The following is a 26,413-nucleotide window of genomic DNA, read 5'->3' on the forward strand; positions in this document are numbered from 1 at the left end:
AAAGAAATAATGACCTATGAGCAGTTTGGAAGAAGTTCTGTGCAAACAAAAAAAAGGGAAAAAAAAGAAAAAGGAAGACTGACTCCAGAAAAACGTTATCAGAGAAAGTTAATACAATAAACTAGGAGGATACATTTGGAAGAGAGTGAACAACTAAAGAAAATTAAAAAAGAAAAGCAACCCGTGTCCACCCCTTGATCAAACCATGAGATGTCTGAAAAAGTTAAAAAGCACACAATTGTGAAGAAACGATGAGCGTATGGAAAAATTCTGTATAGATCTCCTGATTATGAGAATACAGATGTCAGCGTCAAGCCACTCCTCTGTTTCCGTGTGATGCCAAAAGGGGTCCACCTCCAGACTTCCCCAACTCTGGAAAGAAGCAACGCAGAGTAATAGGTATAGTACCGAGACGGCTCTTCTTTCTGTCACGGATTCTATACGTATGTCTTTGGACAGGGGTCTATCTGTGGTGTTGGTGCTGTTGGACTTGTCCGCAGCATTCGACACCATATCGCATACCATTCTCCTAACAAGATTAAAGGAGATCGGCATAGAGAAATCTGCCCTGGCGTGGTTCACCAGCTTCCTTGCAGATCGTACCCAGCAGGTTAACATGGGCGCCTTCAGTTCCATCTCCACCAAAATCACCAGAGGAGTCCCGCAGGGCTCCTGTCTTAGCCCTACGTTATTTAACGTTTATGTCTCCTCCTTAGCAGATACTATGAGGTCTTTTGGGTTTTCACCCATTTCATACGCTGATGATACACAGCTGTTGTTTACCTTTAAAGCCTTTACCCCGGAGATAAGGCAAGCTTTCTCGAATGGCATGACTGCGGTCGCCGGCTGGATGGCCAGGAACTTTCTCCAGTGCAATGTGGGGAAGTCGGAAGTCATGCTGTTCGGGGAAGCAAAAATTCTGTGGACCCCTGACTGGTGGCCTACGAGTTTGGGAGTGGCCCCTTCCCCCAAACAGGTGGTGAAAAATCTGGGGGTCCGTCTGGACCATGACCTCAATCTTGTACATCATGCCAACACCACGGTGGGGTCTTGTTTCCATATCATCAGCCTCCTCCGGAAAGTGTTCCCCCTTCTCCCTGACAGCACAAGGAAGACCTTGGTCCAGGCCCTCGTATTGAGTCGCCTCGACTATTGCAATGGTCTACTTTTAGCGGCCAATGAAGGAGTGCTCAACAAACTTCAAGTGGTGCAGAACACCGCGGCACGCCTGGTGACAAATGCCCCCCCCCAGAACACCATCTCTGCCCCTTCTCAAAATGCTCCACTGGCTTCCTATCCGGAGACGGGTGGAATTTAAGACCTGCTGTGTGGTGCACAAGAGTCTCCATAACTTAGGGCCGCTCTATCTGGCCGAAAAATTTGTTCATCATCACCCCCCTCGTAATTTACGGTCCAGTAACCAGCTGTTACTACAGATTCCCCGACATAACAAGACCAGACAGGGAGGACGTGCTCTTTCTGTTATGGGTCCGCGCCTGTGGAACAACCTCCCCCTCTCCCTTAGACAGTGCTCTAGTCATCTAGCCTTCAGGAAAAGTCTTAAGACAACCTTATTTCAGTATTAGTGCCTGCTTAGACCTGTTTCCTCCCACAGCACTGCGAGGAGATACACCTTCGGGTGTGATTCCGGCACGTTACAAACCCACAAATAAATAAATAAATAAATAATGAGGTAGTCAGGCGAGGGAAAAAATGTGAATGAGGAAGGAACCAGTGGGAAGCGGGAGACCTGCAACAAAAGAATACAGTTTTAATACAAATCCTGTCACAACTGACTACTCTCATTAAAGTCTCACTAGAACACACTAACACCTTTCCACTGGCTGTAAACTCCTGTAGTAGTACGTCTAATAGGTATGGACTCCGACTTCAGACTTAAAGATTTCCTACAACAATAAACAACAATGATTAACTTTTCACTCCACGTACCATCTCTTCCACATAAACCGGTATGTAGTGCATCATACATACCTAGTCACTCATCCAAATACAACATAAACACCGCTACCAGGATAGGGCTTCCTTCCCATCCAAGAATGAGATTAGAACGAGCCCCAAGCAAAAGCGCTCCGTAGTTTGGAGTATTGAGCAATTGAAAGTATAAAATAATAAACTCAGGGTCCATAGACAAGAGAGGAATAAACTCCTCAAGAGTTTCAGCAGTTTAACAGCAACGCTTCCATCAGTGTTGTTGTAATGTATAATCCAGCTCCGAGTCGAGCAAGCAGTTACTACTGTCTCAAATGAAAACAAAAGGAAATATTGGCTTACTGTAAGTAAAGGATAGTCTCCAGCAATAAGCGCTTCCACAGCGCGAGGAAAAAAGAAACAAACGCCAATCTCAAGGTCAATCCGACAAGATTCCTCCCTATGGTTCCAAGGCAAGGGGCATAACGCGGTGTGGATAAGCGCTTCCTCCAGCGCGAACAATCTCCACTAAAAACAGAAGCTGTCCGGCTCCGACGTGAAGTAACACACCACCTCTTCCTGATAGAGGGCTTCACATCCAGACAAAAAACGCTATCAGCAGCGTTCGACGGAAAACACCACTAGGGATGGTGAGAGAGCAGCGCTTCCTTAGCGCACAAGGAAGGACCGGAGTGAGGAACGCTGCTCCGCTACGATGCAACAAGAAGAGAGAGAGAGCCTCCACGCAGCCAGCGTGAGACTCGAACCAAGGACTTCCTTCTGCAAACGGCAGAATTACGCGCACTTCAGCCCATACCTGACTGGGCAATATAGACGGAGCTCCGCCCCCATCAGGCCTTCTGGGTGATGTAGTTCAGGGCGCATATAACAGGCAATGTAGGCGCTTTGGATGCTGCAGGCTCCGGGCTCCGGTCAGCGCCTGACAACAGAGGCTGGAAGTAAAATAATACTCCTGGGTGTTGAGTTTTCTAAGCAATACTCTGACTGGTCCTGAAGAAGGTGGTTTCAATCATCGCTTACCCCACTGAAACGCGTTGACCAAGTCTATTATTTTCCTACTGAATGTAGTGAAACCAACTGTGATATTAGACAACCAATTGTAACGTGTTAACTCGTGCAGATGGAGTTTGTTGTGTGAATAGTATGTGTATGTAGTGTGAATGTATGATATTGGTTGCATGTTTTCCCTACCCAGGCATGTAGAAAATGTAGTAGGAATGAATATTATATTGTAAAAATATTTTCTGCAATATTGTGTAAAAAACATTTTGATAAAATTCTGTCTGTTTTAAAATCCTTAAAAAAGATAAGTAAATGAAAAAAGAAAGAAAAAATTATCAAACTGATTATATTACGACAATGAAATAAAGTGAAATAAGAATGTAAATGAAACAAATGTTTTTTTGTATTTGTTAGTGCCCTTGGTAGAATTCGAGATATGGATCCTTAAAATAAATGGGTCGTGAGGGAGAGTTCTTATAGTATTGATTGTTGTTTTCTACTCTTCTTCCTGACCCACAATTTAATTGCTTCAGAGGGGGTCCCTTTCATTTCTTTAGACCCTCTGAGGGTGCCACCTGGGTTCATGCCAATGAGTGGCGGCTAGCAGGGAACGGGGGTGGTAAGCAGGGGTGGGGTATGAAGAAAACAAACTATACCAAAAACAACCACTTACCTCTTTGGCCGGCAGCGTCTCTCCTCAGCTTCCCTTCCGACAAGTCCCAGAATGGAAGCAGGAAGCTCTTAGGCTTCCCTAAGCCAATCACAATGCTGCAATGTAGCGTTGTGATTGGTCTGAGCACTGGGGTTGGGTGCTCAGACAGGGACCATAAGCCCAAGCATGTTCCCCACTAGGCTGTGCATTAACCCTGGGGGGAACAGGGAAAGTGTGCATGTCTGTTTGGCCGGCTCACGACAGCCGACCAAACCGTCATGCGCACTTAGAGCGTGCCCACCACTCTTCCCCCTGTGACCCCAGCCCACCTCACCCTAAACTAGCCCTGCACGCTGCACCTAAGAAAAATCAAATAATAATAATGTTATTGTCATTTTATTTTTCCTTTTTTCATTGCTCTTTCAGCAGTGGGGCAACGCTCCTCCAACTTAGCCGAGGAGCTGCCCTTTGGCACGAGAATCATGTCAGGTGTGAAAAAGCATGATGTATTATACCAAGCACCAATAAATTCGGTGGTATCATCGTGGCGCTGGCCATCTCGGTTTTGTCAAGTAAATCTTGGTTTTGTCCGGTAACCAGTCCTTGTTAACCTATGATCCATCGTTCGCTTACAGTAAACTTGAATGGCAAGGTTACTGTAGAGATATATACTGTCTGGGCATATATGCATTCACCATTAAGAAAATGCACCCGCCTCCTGGGCTTTTATGAAGCCTACCCTAGGGGTGACTTATACACTTTAAAGTACTGATGTGAACCTGTTGCACATGGTGTGGCAGAGCCGCACTCGAGCAGACAAGCTGCTCGTGCAAGCTGCAGTGGCAGCCTTGAAGACTTAACTTTTATTCGGGTCCCTTAGGGGGCAAAACTAGTTCTACAGCCCTGTTGACCCCTTTAACAGCCTTGCCCTGGGTACCACTGGTACCATATACTAGGAACTTACAATGACAGATAAAGTATCTTGCTAATTGGATGTACCAATTCACATTACCTTTTGAGGGAAAGAACACTGGAACTGCAGCCTGGTTAGCATGTCCAAATGCACTTTCAGTTCTGAAACCACATCATCCAGAGCAAAAAGTGGGGTGTGACCATCCAAAAAGGGCACTTTCCTACAGTGGGTTTCCTAAAAATAATGCCAGTGGGGCTATATTTATTGTACAAAAAAGGAAAAAAGTAATTATTGTACTGAATTTATCAGCACGGTATCCAAAATACTGGCATACTACTAGACACAATATTTGGAAGGTTAGATATGCTGGCTATAATATCTCCTGATATTGATTACATTTTTCTAAGAAGGAACACTCTTGTCAAGCTGTTTCCAATTCCTCCTATATCTTCTCCAGCATTGAGTGGGAAACTGGGGATAAAGTGGGACGGATTTCTTAAAGACTGCATTCCCAGGTGTCTTTTGGGGCTAAGTTTCACTTTCTTGGGAAAGTTCAATCATAGGGGAGACAAGCTTTTTGCCAGAGTGAGCATTTTTCAGGCCCTAGCAGAGGTCGGGGCAAACATGACCTTTGGGGTAGGGTGTTAAAATATCGATAACAAAAATATAGCTGACATAAATATCGTTGCAAAAATATCGTTTACAAAAATATCGACACCCTATACTTAAACAGGTAAGTACATAAATATCGACTCCAAAATATCGTTGTAATTAATATAGATGTAAAAAATATCGACTTTTTAAAATAATTAAAATTACATTAAATAATAAATAAATATAAGTACTATTAACAAAATACATTACATTACTTTTATTTTTTAACTATTTCAAAAAAATTTACTACACTTTTTAATTATAAACTTAATAAATGTGGACATATAAATTGATTTTACACATTACTTTATATAACAACAATAATACATATATATAATTAAAATACCCCTTTACCCAAAAACCCAAAACTGACCCTGAACCCTAAAAATACCCTTTTACCCAAAAACTGAAAACTGACCCTGAACCCAAAAAATACCCCTTTACCCAAAAACTAAAAACTGACCCTGAACCCTAAAAATACCCCTTTACCCAAAAACTGAAAACTGACCCTGAAACCTAAAAATACCCCTTTACCCAAAAACTGAAAACTGACCCTGAACCCAAAAAATACCCCTTTACCCAAAAACTGAAAACTGACCCTGAACCCTAAAAATACCCCTTTACCCAAAAACTGAAAACTGACCCTGAACCCTAAAAATACCCCTTTACCCAAAAACTGAAAACTGACCCTGAACCCTAAAAATACCCCTTTACCCAAAAACTGAAAACTGACCCTGAACCCAAAAAATACCCCTTTACCCAAAAACTGAAAACTGACCCTGAACCCTAAAAATACCCCTTTACCCAAAAACTGAAAACTGACCCTGAACCCTAAAAATACCCCTTTACCCAAAAACATTTTCACTAAAAAAATCCTGTACACACACCTAAAAATTATAAAAAAATTAACATAATTAATTACATAATTATTATTCAATTAACTAATTGAAATTAATTAACTATTATTTATTACACTATTTATATTCATTTAAAACATTAATTAATGTATTATTTCATTATATTTAAATTACTTCCCACCCTACTCCCCTATAAACCCACAACCCGCTACGGAACTATTAATACTAAATTCAACTGAAAATACATTATTAAATAATAATATACTACTAAAAATACTACTTTGACTAAAAAGAATCATTAAAAACACTACATTACTTATAATTATTTAAAAAACGATATTATTGTAAACTATGTTTTTGTAAACGATATTTATTACAACTATATTAATGTTAACGATATTACTTACCTGTCTGTCGATATTCTGGTCAGACGATATTTTTGTCATCGATATTTCTTCCTGTAGATATTTTTGCAGCGATATTTATGTTAGTCGATATTTTTACGACGATATTCCTGCTCTGTACCGACCTTTGGCCCACCCAGTCACGGCAGGAGATGCCAGGGAGAAGGCACCTGTCTAATGCTTCCTCCACCTAAACGTCAGAACATTGTAATATTTTTTCACTGTCTTTAAAACTGAAATTGGGCGGTGTGTCTTGGGGGTATAGGTGGGCGAGCCAACAAATTAACAGGGAGAGTCACAGAGCCGAGTTAAGGCTCTAGTTTTACTCTTAGAGCCCATGCACGAGCTGAACCCTGAAAATGTTTGCTATGTAAAACACAACAAACATCACATAAAATATTATACATTCTCTTCAAAATTCAAAAAAGAGTTTTTTTATTAACACATTTCAGCTTTGACATTAATATGTCAGAATATAGCACTGCACTGAGAAGTACTTATTAAAAATGATTTTTAAACATGAGCTTAGAGTCATTCCTGCACCAGACCTCACACTGGTGGCAGTGCTATTAGTGGACAAACAGGCAAGACAGTTGTTTTGTGGGCCCTGTATGTGGCTTAGATATTATAGAGCAACATTAGTCTATTACATCAAACACAACAGGTTTTTGTATAGCTGGTTTTCTGAATCATGTGTTTGAACATGTTTTCAAGCATAAATATGAAGAAATATGAGTTTTGGTGAAATAAAATATTCGCCTAAGCTCACACAATTTAAGTGGAGAAGCTGCAAATTATCCAGGGTTTATGTTTTCACTTTGCACAAATCAGCCACTAAATGGATATTTGTCTCTGCTTTGTTTTTACCTCTTGTGCAGTTTTCTGCAGTTTTTATTCTGTGCAAGTTCGACCTAGAGGCACCTAAGCGCTTTACATGAGCAGTAGTTACATTACACACTTTCACATTCATATCTTTTAGGCATTGGAGACTCAAACCTAGCTTGTTCAGTACTAAAGTTGGAAGCTCTCTTGTAATGCCACATCCTGGGTAGATTGAGGGTGGCAAGCAGAAGATACCTGTATGCTCAGCTTGATATTGGCTCTAAGTTCCAAGAATACCTCAGGTTGACATGGAGCCAGGCTTCAAGCAAAAGAACAGATCAAGCTTTTAGTGGGTTCCCCATCTCTAGTTGGTAGAGTGGGGACAGAGGTTTAACTGTCAATGATACAACAGGTACAGTAACACCATGGCCAAGGCCTGTGAATGGTCTTCTGCACCTAGGTTCTGGTTTTTGTGGAGGTTCTGAGAGTATTTATGTATTTTAGCTTGTGTAAGAACCACACAGTAATATACTGTAGTATAGGGCATGCATTATACTATTCAGATAGTAGCAGTGCATGCCTCATTGGATGAGCAGCCACCAAGGCGAGGGAATCATAAATGTCTCCCAAGAATTACTATGCAATAACAATGCCTAATATAGTAAGGGCCTGATTCCCCAAGGTAAACATACACTTTTATGTAAGTTTACTGTTTTTTTGTATTCCCAAACTACGAGTTTATTTTTACTAACAGTAAATTCCTGACTCTAAATATGGCGCAGTCACGGTGGAGAGCTCTGCACATCAAAAGATAGAACAGGCCTAACTTTTATGTGTGGAGTATCTGCCACGAGTGCGGAGTCTCCACAGTCATAAAATTACTATTCGTAAAATTAAATTTGTAGTTTATGAATCCCAAAAATCAGTAAACTTATACAAAAGTTTAAGTTTACATCTTGAATCAGGCACTAAGCATGTCTGCCTGTTTTCTGACAGATGCTGAGGTGTAGTAAATGACTGTATTATCTCAAGTAAGATATTGTGTTGGGCTGAATTTGTTGTATCCGGTATGGCAGAGTTACAAATGTGACAATTTCATATTGTGATATCTCACTACAGTACAATGCACATTCTCATGCTGTAGTCAACACCACCCGAATTATGCAATTTTATGGCTGTGTTTTTCCGCAAAATAATGGGTTTGGCGCATTTGCCACAAAATCTATCATCTGCTGCATAACCTGCAGATTTAAAAAATGTTCCGAGCTCAAAGGGATCAAAAGTTACTGAAAAATGCTGCAATACATGTTGTAGGTCAGTTGAAGACCCTTTGCAGAGGTAGACTGTTCACCTTTCAGTTGCTTATTGCTATACTGCAGTGTTAAACTTGTATTAATGAGGTGCAACCAATGCCCAGACAGTTAAAAAGTGTAAAAAGAATGATAAAATAATGAAGTATTACTATCACAAAATGTTGCAGCATTATAAATTGCCTTTTCTTGCTGTATAAGTTAGTCAACTCTGCTGCATAATGTGGTCCTTCCCTACAACATAAATTCAGCAGCCCTGGTTATGCTTTTTGTCTAACCACATCTGTTCTCGCTGAGCATATTTCATTACAATAATGGGCTACAATGGGTTATACAATGTGAAGTGATATACACAAGGTGGCATTAATTATAAATAATCTAGACCTACTTCAGAACTAAATAAGCCCTGCCAAGAAACTTAGGCTCATCCTTGACTGCAAACTCAACATCACAGCCCAGGTCAATGCCATCAGTGCCGTATGCTTCCACATACTGAAGATGCTGAGGAAGATTTTCAATTGCCTCCCATTAAACATGCGGAAAATCATCACCCCCACTCTTACCACCAGCAACCTAGACTACAAGAACAGCCTCTAAACTGGAATAAACATGCATCTCAATGGAAAGCTGCAGAACACCCAGAGCATGGCAGTCAGAATCACTCCCAACCTCCCAAACACTCAATTCTCACCTCAAGGAGCTACACTGGCTCCCCATAACCAAAAGAGCATATTTCAAACTCCTCACCAAAACTTTAAGGCACTCTGGCCCAGCATACCTCAACAATATCATTTGCTTTCACAAACCTTCCAGACACCCCAGTTCAGCAAGATTCCTACTTGCTCACAACCACACATATAAACCAGATCAGGCAGTTGAGCTTTCTCCTACATTGCTCCTAAAGCATGTAAAGACGTGCCATTACACATCTGGGCCGCCTCTTAATTTCTTGAATTCCACAAGAAGCTGAACACCTGGCTTTTTGAGTAACCACATTAGGCCCTAGGTGGCCCTAGGTTTGGCTAATCTCACACCTTCTTAGTACCAGAATACCCTCCTGGGTTAGTGTGCACTTTACAAACCAACATAGTATGACATGATATGACATGACCTGACCCTGACAAAACCAAACCATGGCTGGGGCATTCTGTAGGTCTGGATGATTGCTTTTATTTCCCATGTTATTTCCCTGTTCGCATCTGCGCCGGCATCCTCAATACGGGACGGGCTTAGAAGCATAGTGATTCCCTCATTTTCGTAGGGTCACGCCCGATGCAAATGAGGGAACGACCTCTGAAAATAGATCTGCGTGCTAGCACTATCAGTATTACAGAAGGGCCTGCACAAGCAGCTTCAGCCCCTTTTGTAACCAGGGCACTCTGTGTAATACGGCCCCAAAAGGTTGCCTGTTTGACTGCAATTACCGAGTTTTCACTTGTCAGGCATGAAAACTGCTCTTTGTTGTGAACAATACTGCTTTCTGTTTTTTTTACAATAGTGTTGCTGTTTTTTAAAGTTTTTTATAAAAGAAAGTACACCACAAAAGAATGACATGAAAATAAACAGTTTCAAAATTCACAGTATGCAAAGAAATAGGTGTTGTGTACATTGCAGGGAGTGAGAATCAAGACTTCCTAGTGTGTAATGTCAAGGCTTAGATGTGTTAACAGGGCTCTCCTTAAACTTGAACTACTATTACAATCTGCTTGGAATCCAGGTGCTTCTGTTGAGACCTTGCCTGCTGGAAATTGTAAGGATTGGGGCTGTTGAGTATAGACATCAGCTCCTACTCTCAAATAACTCTCTAGATGCATTATATACCTGTTTGGGAGAAGATATGATGTCATCTTGGGCTTGTAGGCTACCTCCAGAATTGACAAAAATTGAGCCGACATTGGCCCACCCAGATATAAATTCCTGGAACTGGGCCTGGGGAGCAAACTTCTTTCACAGGGGGTTGTTAACCTCATCGGATACGGCTGGGCAAACCAGGACACATAAGATAGGCCTCTCTGCTCCAGTGTGTGGCATCTTCTAAAACCTCTAGCCTGCTCTCTTGGTTTTAGTGGACAACCTCCATCATCAATTGAGTACATTCCGTTGAGTGTTAACTGCCTTAGCGTTTTCTGCAGTCTTCATTTTCTAACCATGCATTTAATTTGACTTGACGTTTATTTCTAACGGCTCCTTTCAAGCCTTGTCAACTAGACAATTGAAGGATGAAAAAAGGTGTTTGCAGGTGAGCTGACTTCTGTATCCAGGGCAATAGTAGGGAAGTCTTGTGGTAACTTAAGGGTGATTTTAGTTGTCCAGGCCAAACAGTTCAGCTCCTACTTTGCCTGCACTACCACCTAAACTCTTACCGGTAATGATAAGAATATGGTGTACCTGCCGGCTCACATAAATACTTCTCAATTGTATTGTAATTTTATTTATATAGGGCTTACTACAAGACATCAAAGTGCTTTTTCGGCGAATAGCACGCTACTCCGGGACCCATAGAGGTTTAGTGTTGAATTAGTATAGTGAAACATGCAAGTACATATTTGTGGTGAATAGGTTAGTCAGTTATTTGGATTCGGAAGGATAGCAGAAGGGAAGAGGGGAAAAAAAGGGTTGTATTTACATAGCGCTTGTTACCCCTGATGGGGTGTTGAAGCACGCTACTCCGGAAACCCATAAAGGAATAGTGCTGAATTAGTATGGTGAAATATGAAAGTAATTTGAGTGGTGGATATTAGTCAGTTATTTGGAGTGGGAAGGGTAGCGGAGGGATAAAAGGTAAGAAAGGTTTGTATTCATGTAGCACCTGTTACCCCTGATGGGTGTTGAAGCGACTTTCTGTCGAGTAGGATGCTACTCCTGTTAAAAGCAAAACGACAATCATGAACATTATCTGCGCCATCTTGTCTGATGGAAGTTCCTCCGTGCACATAAACTGCAGTCATTCTGACCGACCGCAGCCATTTTGTATTCCGTTGGTCATCTTTGTTTCACCCTGCCCTTACTAGCATCCCTCTGACCAACCTGGTATGTGAGCTGGTGGCTATAAACTATTGCCATGACAAACCTCAACACCACCTGCTGCCACAATCTCGTTTTTCCTCTCATCTCTGTTTACAGGCAAACCCATGGCACTCCTACACAAACAGGTTCCAAATACCAAACAGACTCTTGAAAAAATGGTTTATTGCACTGCACACAGCAAGACTTGTTTTTGCCAACAATGGGACCTGTTTTTATCAACAGAACGGACTCTTAGATCTGGCCGGTCTCACATGCTTTAGACCCTGAAGCAAGGTCCAGCTACAAGATTAAATTGTCTGTTTTGACCTGGGTGGGAGGAGAATTAATATTGGGCTTGTGTAACCATGTTGAAGAAACAATGTTGGGCTTGTGTGATAACCTGCCTGGGGCGGAGACTTCAAGCTTGTAACCATGATAAATGAAACAAATACATTGTGTCAAACCTGTATAAAAGGAAGAGGCAAAGCAGTTGCCAGCAGAACACCTCCCTGAGACATCCCAGTGTCTGCAGTTGACGTGGTCTCCTCTTAAGAGTAATAAACCTTTTTCTTGCCTTCCAGTTACCAGCGCCTGCCTCATTATTTTGATAACGAATCCAAAGTGAATTAAAGGTGACCCTGTGCCGGGCAGCTTTGGGGGTCTTAGGAGACTCGCTGCTTTTCACAAATTGGCGTCCAAACGTGGGGTCCATCAGCGACACGTGGGTCCGATGAGAGAGGTCCTAACGACGGAGTGAACATCTAACGATTGGAGTTAACCTGCCCTGAAAAGACCCTCGTCTGGCTACCGATCAACTGAACTTCACCGGTTCTGAACGGACCTTTCTCGAGTGACCTGAGGTCCTGAATGAGACCTTAGAGGAGTGCCACATTGATATTGGAGTGAGAGGACAAACAGGCGCTGGAAGGGGAAGACGAAGAACTGTTCATACGGTCCGGGTAAGGTCGTAAAAAAGCAACAAATTGATTGATTGATTGATTGAATAGTTTGTTCTAATACTAGTATTCCTTTTTGAGTTAATTGAGACATTCCCTGCTTGCAAACAACAGAGAATAAGAATATTCTCTCTCTTTGCAGACAGCGAAGGGCAGGTAGTGCAGGCTTTTTGTCTACATTGATTGTTTGAGATATTCATTTTGACCGCTAAATATTGTTTGATTAAATATGTCATGCCTGTTTTCTCTAGATTGTTTGATTGTTTTGGACCGGACCTTTTGTTAGACATGTACGTTAAATATGGATTAGCCTCGTGAATATTGATTGATTGATTGTTAGAACACAAGTTACTATTTGCAAATAGTAAAGGGCAGGTAATGCAGACTTCTTGTCTGAATTTAGGATTAATTGAGAGATTTATTTTAACCAATATCCGTCATGCCTGTCTTTTCTAATGTTGTTGAAAAATGGTTGTTTAAGCTTGAATCGTTTGTTAGATATAAAGTAACGTATTTGTCCCATAATGTATGGCTCATTGTGGAACAAACACACAAAGAAGAAACTCGATTTTCAGTGGCCAGTAGAATGAGTAGTTCAATTCTAAAAATGTAAAAAGATGCAGTACACAGAAACAACGCTAAAAGAATAGTCAAGATATGTGTTATGTATTTGCAATTCTACAACATAAACAATTTGTAAGATCCTGGCGTTTAGCTATGTCAATGAAGAGGATAGTAAATTCAGCCTCTTTTACTTCGCAGCTCCCTTGAAAGAGCAAAAGCACACATATTTCTCATTGAACATTTTGGTACTACTATTGTATAGTTTCCAAGGGAGTACTTTAGCCAGATATTGGTTGACGGTGTGCCCCAGGTGCATTCTGGTTCTTGGGGTCCTAAACATCTTAATCTTTATTCTGGACACATGTGTTTCATCTACCTTCCCACCCACGTTCCACTCTAATAATCTTGCCAACCTTCAGAGGAGTTTTTCAAATGCTCCTGAGCCTTACCAGGGGTATGCCATCCAGTCTAACATTAGACAGAAGTGAGATGTAAATCTATTAAATGAAAAGAGAGAAAATATCTTCCCTAAACATATTGCTTGCATGGCCAAAGCCAGGGCTCGGAGAAACATCACAAGAAAGCTCATTTTAAGTGTTAGCATTTGATGTCCATGCACAAGTTACATGACCTGAATAAGTATTTAAGGAAAGTCTTGCTCTGTTTTAACCCCCCACAACCTCCTAGGAAAAAGGTCATCTGTTTACATTGTAATATGGAAAAGCTTTTCTAGGCACCGCATCTTAGGAGTCAGGTGCAAACACTTATTGCTGGTTTTAGAAAGGCACAGCTTCTTTTATGTCATATAGAGTGGTGCACCCTGCACAAGCATTTAAGGCATGTCCTAGTCAGTGGTTGTGGAGTCCAAGGGGAGGTCTGCCAGCCCTGGCACTTACAAATCTGTGGTTTCCAGGCACAGCTGGGCCCCCATGTTTTTTTTTAACTGGAGCTGCACTGTTTCCCTCATCCGCCCGCAAACTGATCTCCATGCAAACATTAAACAAGTTTGTTAGCGGTCTTGCCACTGTAGCCAAGATGTACACCCTTCGAAACAAGCATGCACCCAATGAAACTTGTCACCTCCTATAGTTTCCCTATTCTGTGAATGGGGACAGCCCCAGACCACTGTAGATTGTTTTTTTTAAATGAAAGCATTAATCCATCATCATTAATCCATCATCTCCCTACCTTATACTGAATACCTCTGGCATCTGACCTTTTCCTACACGCGGTATGTAATTTTGCACTTGAATGATCCATGTAGTGAACGTTCCGCCATTAGTTAGCCTTGCCGCACTAACAATCTTTCTGGGCTTCAACACCAAGGTGCCAAGGACTGCATCTCAGAGATGAGTCTGATTCATGGTGGGTTAAAAATCTTCATCATCACGCGCATTGATGTGCTTTAGATGCTGCCCCCCCAGCCCTTTTCTTTAGGTTATAGCGGTGTTTCAACTGAAGGTTGGAAAGGCTTAGCACACTGTCTTTTATGCAAAAATAGGCTAATGTTCTGAAATTGTGCATTGTGTGTAGGGACTATCTCTGAGTGCGTGAAATGTTTGTATAGTATGTATGTGTACGTGTCATGTGCATATGGTTCAATATGAGAACGCTTTTGTATGGCTGGGTTGCTAAATAGGTGGCCAATGGGATTTGAAAAACAGGCCCGAACCTGGTGCCCACATGCGGAAAACAAATAGCATTTTTTTTATTAAAATGTGATACATTCCTTACTAAAAACATGTCTCCTGGAAGCCAGTGAATGGGAGCTACCGCGAGGAAGTAAGGCTGCCACGTGGACGCTATCCAGAGTCCGTGTGGAAACGCTGCTGGCGCTTGCACTTCGTCTGCCCTGCGGACACTTTGCTGCTTCTACACCCACGCCTCGCGGCCCCCGCTCCGCGGGGGCCGCTCGTATGCTCAAGACTCTTACCCACGCCGGACTTTCTTCAGCAGGGGGTCCTGCCACTGCCCAGCAACAGTCGGGACTGCGAGGACCAGCAGGCGCAGCGCGGCTCAACTCGCCGCAGCTGGTCCTCTTCCCGCCCCTCCCGCTGGAATCTGTATATTGCGGGTTGAATTCCATACGTGGTGTGATCGCTTCTGCTTACCTGACAGAGTCCGTGTGGAAACGCTGCTGGCGCTTGCACTTCGTCTGCCCTGCGGACACTTTGCTGCTTCTACACCCACGCCTCGCGGCCCCCGCTCCGCGGGTGCCGCTCGTAGGCTCAAGACTCTTACCCACGCCGGACTTTCTTCAGCAGGGGGTCCCGCCACTGCCCAGCAACAGTCGGGACTGCGAGGACCAGCAGGCGCAGCGCGGCTCAACTCGCCGCAGCTGGTCCTCTTCCCGCCCCTCCCGCTGGAATCTGTATATTGCGGGTTGAATTCCATACGTGGTGTGATCGCTTCTGCTTACCTGACAGAGTCCGTGTGGAAACGCTGCTGGCGCTTGCACTTCGTCTGCCCTGCGGACACTTTGCTGCTTCTACACCCACGCCTCGCGGCCCCCGCTCCGCGGGTGCCGCTCGTAGGCTCAAGACTCTTACCCACGCCGGACTTTCTTCAGCAGGGGGTCCTGCCACTGCCCAGCAACAGTCGGGACTGCGAGGACCAGCAGGCGCAGCGCGGCTCAACTCGCCGCAGCTGGTCCTCTTCCCGCCCCTCCCGCCATTTACTTACCTCCATTGACGCGCTAGCGGGACGCGCGCGGAGCAAAGCGCGGAGCGAAGCCCGGGCAAAGGGCGGGCCCTCTGTGGCCCTCAGTGGCCGAGGTAGGCCGGGCTGGGCCCCGGTATCTTGACTCTTCGGTCGTATGTGTATATATACTATTCTGCGCCATCATTTTGCGTGGTAACGCTGAGAAGTTGTTAGAAATATAGGCATATAATAGTAGACTGTTACTATCTCTCCCAGTTCATTCTCGTTTTTCATTTTTAAACTGATAATTTTATAACTTTGGGACCTTCATTGTAGGCTTTACTATAGTTTTAATAGGATGGAAGCTAAGACATTGCGATCCGGGAAGGTTGTAATGGAGAATCTTGGTACATCACACGGTCCGAATCATTTGAGAAAAAAACAAACGAACAGTGCTATTATGAAAGGTCAGTTGCAATTAAACCAAATTTGGGAAAAAAGTATAGATAGATCGCTTGAAGCCTCCAGGAAACTTGATAATGATCCACTACAGCAATTAAATCCCTGCTTAAGTAAGGAGGAAGGTAATGTGATGACACCTATGGTAGAATTGAAGAGGTCACTTAGCCAGTCTAAGGTGGCGGATCTGTTAATAGGCTCTGAACAGATGGCTACGGTTGATCCCTTGTTAACAGCGCAATCATTGATACATGATGTCTACAAGGGGAATGATATTTTGGATGATGAGAAGGGTGATGTGTCCATAGCCACTAGTATTGACCTTGAACTCTGTGGAAGATATGTGGATAAGTTATCTCTGCCTCCCACTGTAGCTAATAAAACGCCAACTGGAGAAACACCGTCTGGTCTGCTATTATATAGCAGTACCCCTTCTGTCAAATCCACAGATAATCTATCTCCACCGAGTAATGAACTATCCCCTCATTTTAATCTATCGGGGATTTGTCCACTTACATCTTCAAGTTATCCAAAGAATGATAAACCCATCTCTGAGTCACTCATAGCCTTGGAGCAAATCTTGTCTTCCATTCTTTTGTTAATGGGTAAATTCGCTGTAAACTCAGATTGTATATTATCCTCTGTTACTGAAATACTTCAAGTATTGTTAGCAAAAAATGTGAAAAAGACTGCAAATGAATCTGTGTCTCCAATGCCCCCTCCTAACCCTGAAACTGCTGTACATCTTGAGGTTGTTTCCTCTATTGAAGGGAAGGGAATTGCCCCATTGGGTTTACACATTGAGCAGGAGACATGTAAGTCCACTAGTCCATGTTCTCCATCGGTCCTGCTATTGAGAACGGAAACATCCTTAGTTGAGCAGGAAGAGAATGTGTGTCAAGATACGCAAAAGGGGGACCATGATCTCTTTCCCATTTTTGTGCCTGATAAAAAGGTGCCAGTAAATCTTTCTGGGTCTACCCGTGTTTCCAAAATGACAACAAGAGTAAAAAAGGGGAAACCTATACGTAAATACAAAAAGAAAAGACCTAGGCATATTATTTTTCCAAAACATGTTATAACTGTAATGCCCGCTACCACAGGAAGAGGGTTTAGTCCTTGTTCTGCTATTCCGGATAATGTAGAGCCGGATGGTATCTCAAATGTTTATAATGATACCCCAGTTGAAGTAATTACGAATGGGGTGATCGTTGGATCTGCAACTGCTGCCATAGTTGATGCAAATCCGAATATGGTGGTTTCTGGGTCTGTAAATGCTGCCCATGTTTCCCAACCTATGAATATGACTGACAGACATTCTCCAATAATAACAAGAGTATTTAACCCAACAGCGCCTATTTTTCTGCCTCAAGCTGAAGTACCCAGAAATGTTTCCCAACAGTCATCGAAGGGTATTACTTCTTATGTGGACACCCTGTTTTTGGATTTTTTGCCCTTACTTGATTCTGACTTGAGAATGAATAGATCTTGGCTACTAAGCTGTTTTAATGAAATTGAAAGCTTAAAGTTGGTCCAGACAAATGATATTGATTTAGTTCTTCCTATAAGAAACATTAATGGCCAACGAATAAGGGTCAAGTTTTATTCCAAAATTATCGCTAATCTGGTCTTTCAACAAGCAGAAGCCTTTCAACGTAGAGGCATTGACGTGTTACCTTTTGTCAACAAAAATGTATGTTATTCTTTCGTTGAAGGAATCACAAGGTTATCCTCTGGTCAAGATGATTATCCTGTAGGTAATAATGATCTGAAAATTTGGCTTTCCAGAGGCAAACAAATGGTTTCACAGGTCTTTCCATTAATGGGTAGCACGGATAAACCTCTAGATGAAGATGCTTCGAGATGGAGCTGGTTACCGGGAGTTCTCTCAAACACCACCTCGAGAAACCCACGACCATCTTCTTATCTTTAACCAGTGTTTAAACATAGTGTCTTGGAATGCTGCGGGCTTGTCTAACTGCCTGGAGAAATTCGATTACCTTCTTTCTCTAAAGGCAGATGTGTACTGTTTACAAGAAACATGGTGTGATACTCTGCCGTACGGGGGGAATGATTACTTCATCCTTGAAGCTGCTGCAACGCCCTCTAAAAGGGGCCACGCTAAAGGTGGAATTGCTTGTTTGCTAGCTAATACATTACAATGGCAATTCTCACACCACAAGGATGAGAGTAATCTATTCCAATCCATAACTATTTCTAATCTGGATACTGTTGCACAACGGTCATCGTTTATAATATTAAATGCCTACATCCCGCCCGAAGACAATTTTACCCCAGTATTAAAACGAATGTTTGCCTACATAAAGCAGGTATTAGAGGTGGATAACCCCCCGTATCTATTACTGGTGGGGGACTTAAATTGTAAAGTGTCCAATATGTCCCTAGACCTGTTTCGTAATAAAGTAAAAGAAGAAGTTTTTAATATTCCCCAAGCTTGCTGGCCTAATAATATAAAAACGAATAAAAGGGGCAAGATCCTTCTCGGGGAGCTTAGTGCTATGGAGGGAGTTATTATAAATGGCAGAATGCCCTCTGATTCCCCTGCTAATTATACACATGGCTCTATCAGGGGTGAATCCATTTTGGATTATGCAATAACAGATTTTGATACGTTCTCTTGTTTTAAAGACCTGGCAATTACACATACCCCTCTGAGTGACCATAAACTTATTAAACTAACTGTCTCATTAATACCCCCTGAATCTGACAGCTGGTCCCTAAGGAATAAAGGTTTCGCTATCAATTCCCATTCTGGGAGATGTTATTGGGGTACTAACTATAACAAGGATGTAGAAAACATCCTTACTCAATTTCTAACTAATCTTGACTCTTGGTATGGTAGGGAATTCATATTCCTTGAAACGCTTATCCTAAAAATTACTGAAATGGCCAGGAGTAAAGGTAAGCGTAAAAAGAAATACTTTTCTCCGAGTCCATTATTAAAGTTAAACTTAGAGATCAACAAACTAGTAAGGAAGCAATATCTATCCAGATCAGGAGAAATTGGAAGACAGCTAGCGTTACTAAAGCGAAGGAGGGTGAGATTGAGAGCGAAATTAAAAAGAGACAAAGAAGATATGGTATGGATCAGTTTAAGAGAAGCATCTCGGAGTAAAAACGCTAGAGCTTTTTGGTCCATAATCAGACAAGGATGTGGGTCTGTTAAAACATCCACTCCTACTGTTATCACTGAAGATGTCTGGACCCAATACGTGCTCACCTTATATGCATCCAATGGAGATGGTGGGACGGCTTGGGTTCCAGACTGGAACATTGATGATAAAATGGAACTCCCCACTGAGTACTCCATAGCCACCGCAATTAAGAGCATGCGTTCCTCTGGGCTATGGGTCCAGATGAAGTACCCATGTCTATAATTAGGCAAGATGTAACAAATTGGAGCAGGATCTTGCTTCCGGTGTTTCAGGCATGTTTCAAAAAGCGAATAGTTCCAGACTCCTGGCGGGGAAGTATTTTAATTCCAATTTTTAAAAAAGGAGACCGTGAGAATCCTGCTAATTATCGCCTAATCGCGTTATTAGATGCCATTGGAAAAATCTTCGCTAAAATGCTTTTAATATTAATAACAGATTGGGCACTTTTAAATAATGTTATTCCCAAGGAACAGACAGGCTTCCGAAAAGAGCATGGAACGTTAGATAACCTAACTATGCTGCATGTAATCGCGGACAAATATGTGCGCGTTCGTGGTGGGGGCATATATGCAGCATTTATAGATTTCTCCGCAGCGTTCGATAGGGTTGACCGACCGACGCTGTGGAGAAAACTGATGTCATTGGGTATGCCGCGGTACTTATTGGAGTTAGTTATGTCCCTGCACTGCAACACCTGGTGTAAGGTGTTACTAGGCGGAGAAAGGGGTCTTACGCAAGCAATCCCCTCCTGTAATGGGCTAAAACAGGGATGTATATTAGCACCCACATTGTTCTCCCTGTACATGGCTGATCTCCCTACGGTAGTTGCAGAAAGTGATGGTCTTGCCCCAGTAATTGGAGGGACTGCCGTATCTATTCTAATGTATGCTGACGACATACTAATCTTAGATTTGACTCCTAAAGGTCTCAATAATCGTCTTCATACTTTGAATGATTTCGCGGAAAAACACTGTATGAAAATTAATAGTTCTAAAAGCAAGATCATGTGCATCTTTGGTAAAAAGAAGTGCAGATCGAGGAACTTTAATTGGTCATTAAGTGGAGAAAAACTTGAAGTAGTTAACTCCTATACATTTCTGGGCAAAATAATATCTTCTAATCTTAGTGAGAAGCCTCACCTCGAAAATAATTCTAGAAAGGCAACTGCCCATGGTATGGGATTATGTTCATTATATAATGCGACAGGGAAGAGGCATTTCTCCTCTTGCTTGGAGGTATTTAGAGCGAAGATTCCCGCCACCCTCCTTTATGGAATAGAATTGGTGGATCTAAAGCTATGGGATTTTATGCATAAAGTGGAGGGAAAGGTACTAAGGAAAATCTCCTCACTTAACTCTGCTTGCTCCACGACTTCGTGCAGACTAGAATTTGGTCTGCGTAGTTGTTGGGCCCAAGGGCTGGCCGCACTTGTGAGGTGGATAGCTTCCCTGGCCAGAGCTAAACCAGGAACCCTACGTGAAATCATAAAAAAAGAGCTTTTAGGTACATTTAATGAGTTTTCGCAGCTGGTAAAAAATTTTAGAAAAGCTGTTGTACTACTGGAATTAGATGAAAGTATGTTATTTTCTCTTTCTCCATTAGAATTAAAGCAAAAGCTAAAAAGTAGGTCCTGGGAACTATGCTATAAGATGGATATACTTGCTCAACAGAAGTATAAAGAAAGGGAAGCTCTGGTTTTAACCTACACACCTAAACTTCCACAACAATATGTAAGGTGGAATATACCTCATGGTGTCCGTAGGATATGGTTCCTCTTACGCCACAACCTGCTTCCACTTAATACACTGCTTGCAAAATGGTATGGTGTGACTGATTTATGCAACCTATGTAATAATGCTGCTCAAGACCTCAACCATGTATTGTTTATCTGCCCGACATTACATGAATGGCGCAAAAAATGGATAAAACCAATCTGTTTACAGTTGGGAATTTTGAATATAAAAATGTTTTGCCATGCTCTGTACTGCCCACCTAATGAGATGTTCTGTTCCAGATTATTTAATTATTTTAAAGGTTTTTTAGATATCTATTAATATGAGTTTGGGAGTTGTTGCGGAATTTATTATTTGCTTATATTTTATGGTTACTTCTGAAGTTGTCTGTAGCTTGTGTTCATTTTCGTGTTGTTGGATTATGTATGTTATTTTATGTGGCCCTCGACGAGAGCCAAACCATAATAAATAAAAACTTTGAACTTTGAGGGTAGTTTACATCAGGAGCCTGAAGGTTTATTGCAGTACAAAGAGCCCGGCTCCAGCAGGTATCACAAGTGTGCGACCTTTCACTTTTCCTTGAAACACTTTCTATCCTATTTAGGCCGAAGTAACGCACACTAGTGAGAATGACGAATTTGATTTATGTAATGACAAAATGGAGAAGTGAAGGGTCCCCTGGGTTGGGGTTCATCCTATCTCCCTCCACCCAGAAGTTAGAGACATTGTCATGTTTCAGATTTACCTCTTCTTCTTCCATCCACATAAAAACATAAGACGTGTACCATTGCACATCTGACTGGCATCCCTACTTTACACCTATACCTCAACTCGGACTATCCTTGCTAGATGTTGGGGGACACCACTGTGAGTATTAGTAAGACTGTGCTTGTGTCCAGCCATTAAAAAGAGTAAGTATTTTCAAAAGAAGGTCACCTGCTTAGGTCATCTACTGTCAAAAAGGGGGGTAGGAAGGAGCCCGGCCCCTGGGTAAATTAAATGAACTATGAGATGCACGACATGCATGAAAAAGTCCTTTTGTGCAACTAACACTGCGTTTTTCGTTGGTTTCTGTGCTTGGTACATGTATTGTCACGTCCTATTCTGAATTGTGTGTTTAGAAAGACTGTGTGTTTTATGTTTGCCTTTAGCTTATGTGCTTATTATGCGAATTGTTCTGTACTGTTCTACGTTGTAAGTGCACTGGATAGCTTGTTGTTGTGCACTCTCTCTCTCGCTCTCTCTCTCTCTATCTCTCTCTCTCTCTCTCTCTCTCTCTCTCTCTCTGTCTGTCTCTCTCTCTCTCTCTCTCTCTCTCTCTCTCTCTCTCTCTCTCTCTCTTTGAGCCTACCTACGCTGTCCAGGAATGACCATGCTGGGACCAATTCCATAAGACATCTGGGTGGACTCACTCTTAGCCATTCACTTCACAAATGCTGTGAATACGCTTTTGAATAAATGAAGACACTGTACCTCACAAGTACACGTCTAATTGGCTTTAACACAACAGTGTTTGAACAAATTGACAGGAACAAAATACCATATTATGCCATGTTACTGCCCCTACTTTCTGTGAAATTATGGAATTTCAATTGGCTGAAAATGAGAGGACGGGCAGACTAGACTGATGTCCCCTAATCTGACCCTTAAAAGGGAGCTACATGTCGGTGGCATTCATTTGAATGCCTTAGTGGCACCACCATCATCGTTCATGTTACCACAAACATTGCATTTAAGTTGTAGGGACATCACAAGTCCTTCATTAACTAGTGAAGTAGCTAGGTTGTAAAGGAAGATGTAAAAATAAGAATAATGTTTACAGAAAATGATTTGAACTAACTGAAAGGAATCTTGTAGTAAGCCCTGCTGAGAGGGTACTGAGGTCAAGATGTTTAGTTAAAAGTAAGGAACATTGACAGGCTGGGACAGTGCTCCGCCTGTGTACTTTATGGTGCACAATACTAGGAAGTGTACCTGTATGCCCATGATAATAGCGCATCACACTTCTTATTGTGGTTAGCAGATCTTTGAAGAAAATATAGCCTAGCTATTGTTTGTAACAACAGGTTTTTGCTGGAGAAGTCAGTTTAAATTTGACAGGCTATATAATTAATAGTTTTTTATTTCTTGCCACAACCATTAACGTAAAAGGAATGGACACAGGAGATAATACGTATGCTGGAAATTTCTAGAGGTATTTGCAGACCTGCAAAACAGTGAAGGTTCATGAGTGAATAATATACAGAGATGTAAAGATTCAGAGTATCCATATTATCTTATTATCTTCCTTGTAAGTAAATGATACATATTTCCCCAGCTACTTGGGATTGGGAGAGAAAACTAAATTGTGTAACGTCTTCCCCTGCCAGTACTCTAAAAATTCATTTTATACTCACTACTAGATTCAGGGCGCCCCCCAGTCATTGGAAGAGAGAGGTCGGACGCAATGCACAGCCTGGCTGCTTGTCAAGAAACTCCTATGACCACGACCAAGGTGGATCCGCAGAGCTAAGATATGCTGGACGAGGCACTATCACCGACAAGAAGAATGAAAGAGAGAAGGGCTGTCCAGAAGCCCCCAGCCTGTTGATCTACTTGTGCCTGAAGTCTCAGCCCATTGGGCCTAATTGGTGGGCTCACTTGTGTGGAGTCTCTGCCCCCCTTGGTCCATCTCCAGTCTGACCCCACTCCACCCTCTCTTCCTTTGACTCCCCCAATCCTTTTTTCACATGGGGTTTTAATCCACTTGATGAAGGAACAGTGCACGGAGATAGAATAGGGTTAGTAGGGATGGACTTCACAGATCAAGAATAGGGTGCGGGTACCCTGTCTAAGGTACCAGCGATAGATTAGTTAGTGAACAGGGCAAAGGGACTGTGATCCCAGAGAAAGAACGACCTCGCCCTGCAACGTGGAATCTGGACCCGAGCTGGACGCATAGCTCCACCGCCGGTGCTCAACAGTGCCAACGCTAGATGAACAATGGAAGCCTACCAGTGATGGCTCACTGTAAAGGACACTGGAAAGAAGAGCTTTGACAAAGATCCTTCCCTGACCATCAATTATATTAGGTTGAATTTCTCTCCCAATCACCTTGTATTCATTATGCCCCAAATGGACAAGAAAAAGGTTTTCCTTTGAAATTCCACATCAATTGCATCAATAGTGTCATTGTATTAATAATAGCATAGGAATATCCTACCATATGGAAGAAAGAGTAAACTGTGTATCACAAGGATTATACGCCAGTTGCCCTCATGAATATACTTATTAGTTTGGCTCCTCGCACAGTCCAGTTCTCAATAATGCACTTAGTGGTCCTTATCCTACAAAACAATTAGTATGATAAACTCGTTTTTGTGTTAGAATGAATTTACTGCCTCATCTAGGAATTATGCTCATCACCAAGTTTAAACGTGTGGTACAGCAAATACCCTTTTGTATACACTATCTCACAGTTTGTTACATTCACTGCATAGGTTATTGACAATGCTGTTTGTACTGATCGCGATCTTCTTCTCCTGCTGTTGTGCATCTACCTTCACAACCTGCATACCACCTTTGTGTTGTCTTTGCATAAATACCTTGTGCCCTAAAACTATGGACACTCAGCTCACAAAAATTAGAGTAATGTATGATCAAGAGATAAAGGATATTATGGACATTGAAATAGACTGACAAGCTGGCTAGTTATGTTCAAAGGGGCGACTGTTAAAAGCAAAACGAAAATCATGAACATTATCTGCGCCATCTTGTCTGATGCAAGTTCCTACATGCACATAAACTGCAGTCATTCTGACCGACCCCAGCCATTTTGTATTCCGTTGGTCACCTTTGTTTCACCCTGCACTTACTAGCATCCCTCTGACCAACCTGGTATCTGAGCTGGGGGCTATAGACTATTGCCACAACAAACATCAACACCACCGGCTGCCACAAACTCGTTTTTCCTCTCATCTCTGTTTACAGGCAAACCTATGGACACTCCTACACAAACAGGTTCTAAATACCAAACAGACTCTTGCAGACATGGTTTATTGCACTGCACACAGCAAGACTTGTTTTTGCCAACAATGGGACCTGTTTTTATCAACAGAACAGACTCTTAGATCTGGCCGGTCTCACATGTTTTAGACCCTGAAGCAAGGTCCAGCTGCAAGATTAAATTGTCTGTTTTGACCTGGGTGGGAGGAGAATTAATGTTGGGCTTGTGTAACCATGTTGATGAAACAATGTTGGGCTTGTGTGATAACCTGCCCGGGGCGGAGACTCCAAGCTTGTAACCATGATAAATAAAACAAATACATTGTGTCAAACCTGTATAAAAGGAAGAGGCAAAGCAGTTGCCAGCAGAACACCTCCCTGAGACATCCCGGTGTCTGCAGTTGACGTGGTCTCCTCTTAAGAGTAATGAACCTTTTTGCTTGCCTTCCAGTTACCAGCGCCTGTCTCATTATTTTGATAACGAATCCAAAGTGAATTAAAGGTGACCCTACGCCGGGCAGCTTTGGTGGTCTTAGGAGACTCGCTGCTTTTCACACTCCGGAACCCATAAAGGATTAGTGTTGAAAATTAGTATATTGAAGTATGAAGTAATTTGAGTGGGGATATGTTACTTAGTTATTTGGATAGAGAAGGGTAGGTTAGAGGATAGAAGAGAGAAAGAGTTTGTATTTATATAGTGCTTGCTACCCCAATTATATGTTGCAAGCACCCAAGGGCAATGGATATAGATATAGACATCTATTTCCAATGCCTGCTATGAATTCCTTCCCAATATCTTGGCAGATGATAAACGCACATCTGTCCATACAGACTGCAGCCATTCCCAACAGGTGTTTCTCATTAGGTGCTGCCCTGGTTTACCAAATGCCATTCAGCCTTGGTGATAAAGCTGCCAGGCTCTGAGGACCAACATAAACATCTGGTAATCCGGTTACTTGTTATTACCAATATGAAAATACATCTTATTATTATTGGAAGAAGTAGTGGTAATACAGGAGAGTATCCAAGTCATGTTGCACTTCTCCCTGTAATATTCAGAGATGTCTTTAGCAGTTTACACTGCAGGAGAAATCTTGCGGAGTTAACAATGATTCTGACTGTTATTCCTGGAATTCTAAGGCTGCACCATAAATCAGGTGGGAAGTTCTCCTAGCTATAGTATCACAGACTAAGGTGGAGGAAATGGGTTGGATTTACCAGCCCATCTCATAATCGAGTCCATTGGTTTATGTTGCACCTAGTGCATGTCTCGAAGTCTTGGGTTCAAATCTTAACAGGTTGCACTCCACCTTTCATCCTGCTAAGATTGA

This window comes from Lissotriton vulgaris, chromosome 4_1 (genome assembly GCF_964263255.1).
Source record: "Lissotriton vulgaris chromosome 4_1, aLisVul1.2, whole genome shotgun sequence".
Taxonomy (NCBI): Eukaryota; Metazoa; Chordata; class Amphibia; order Caudata; family Salamandridae; genus Lissotriton; species Lissotriton vulgaris.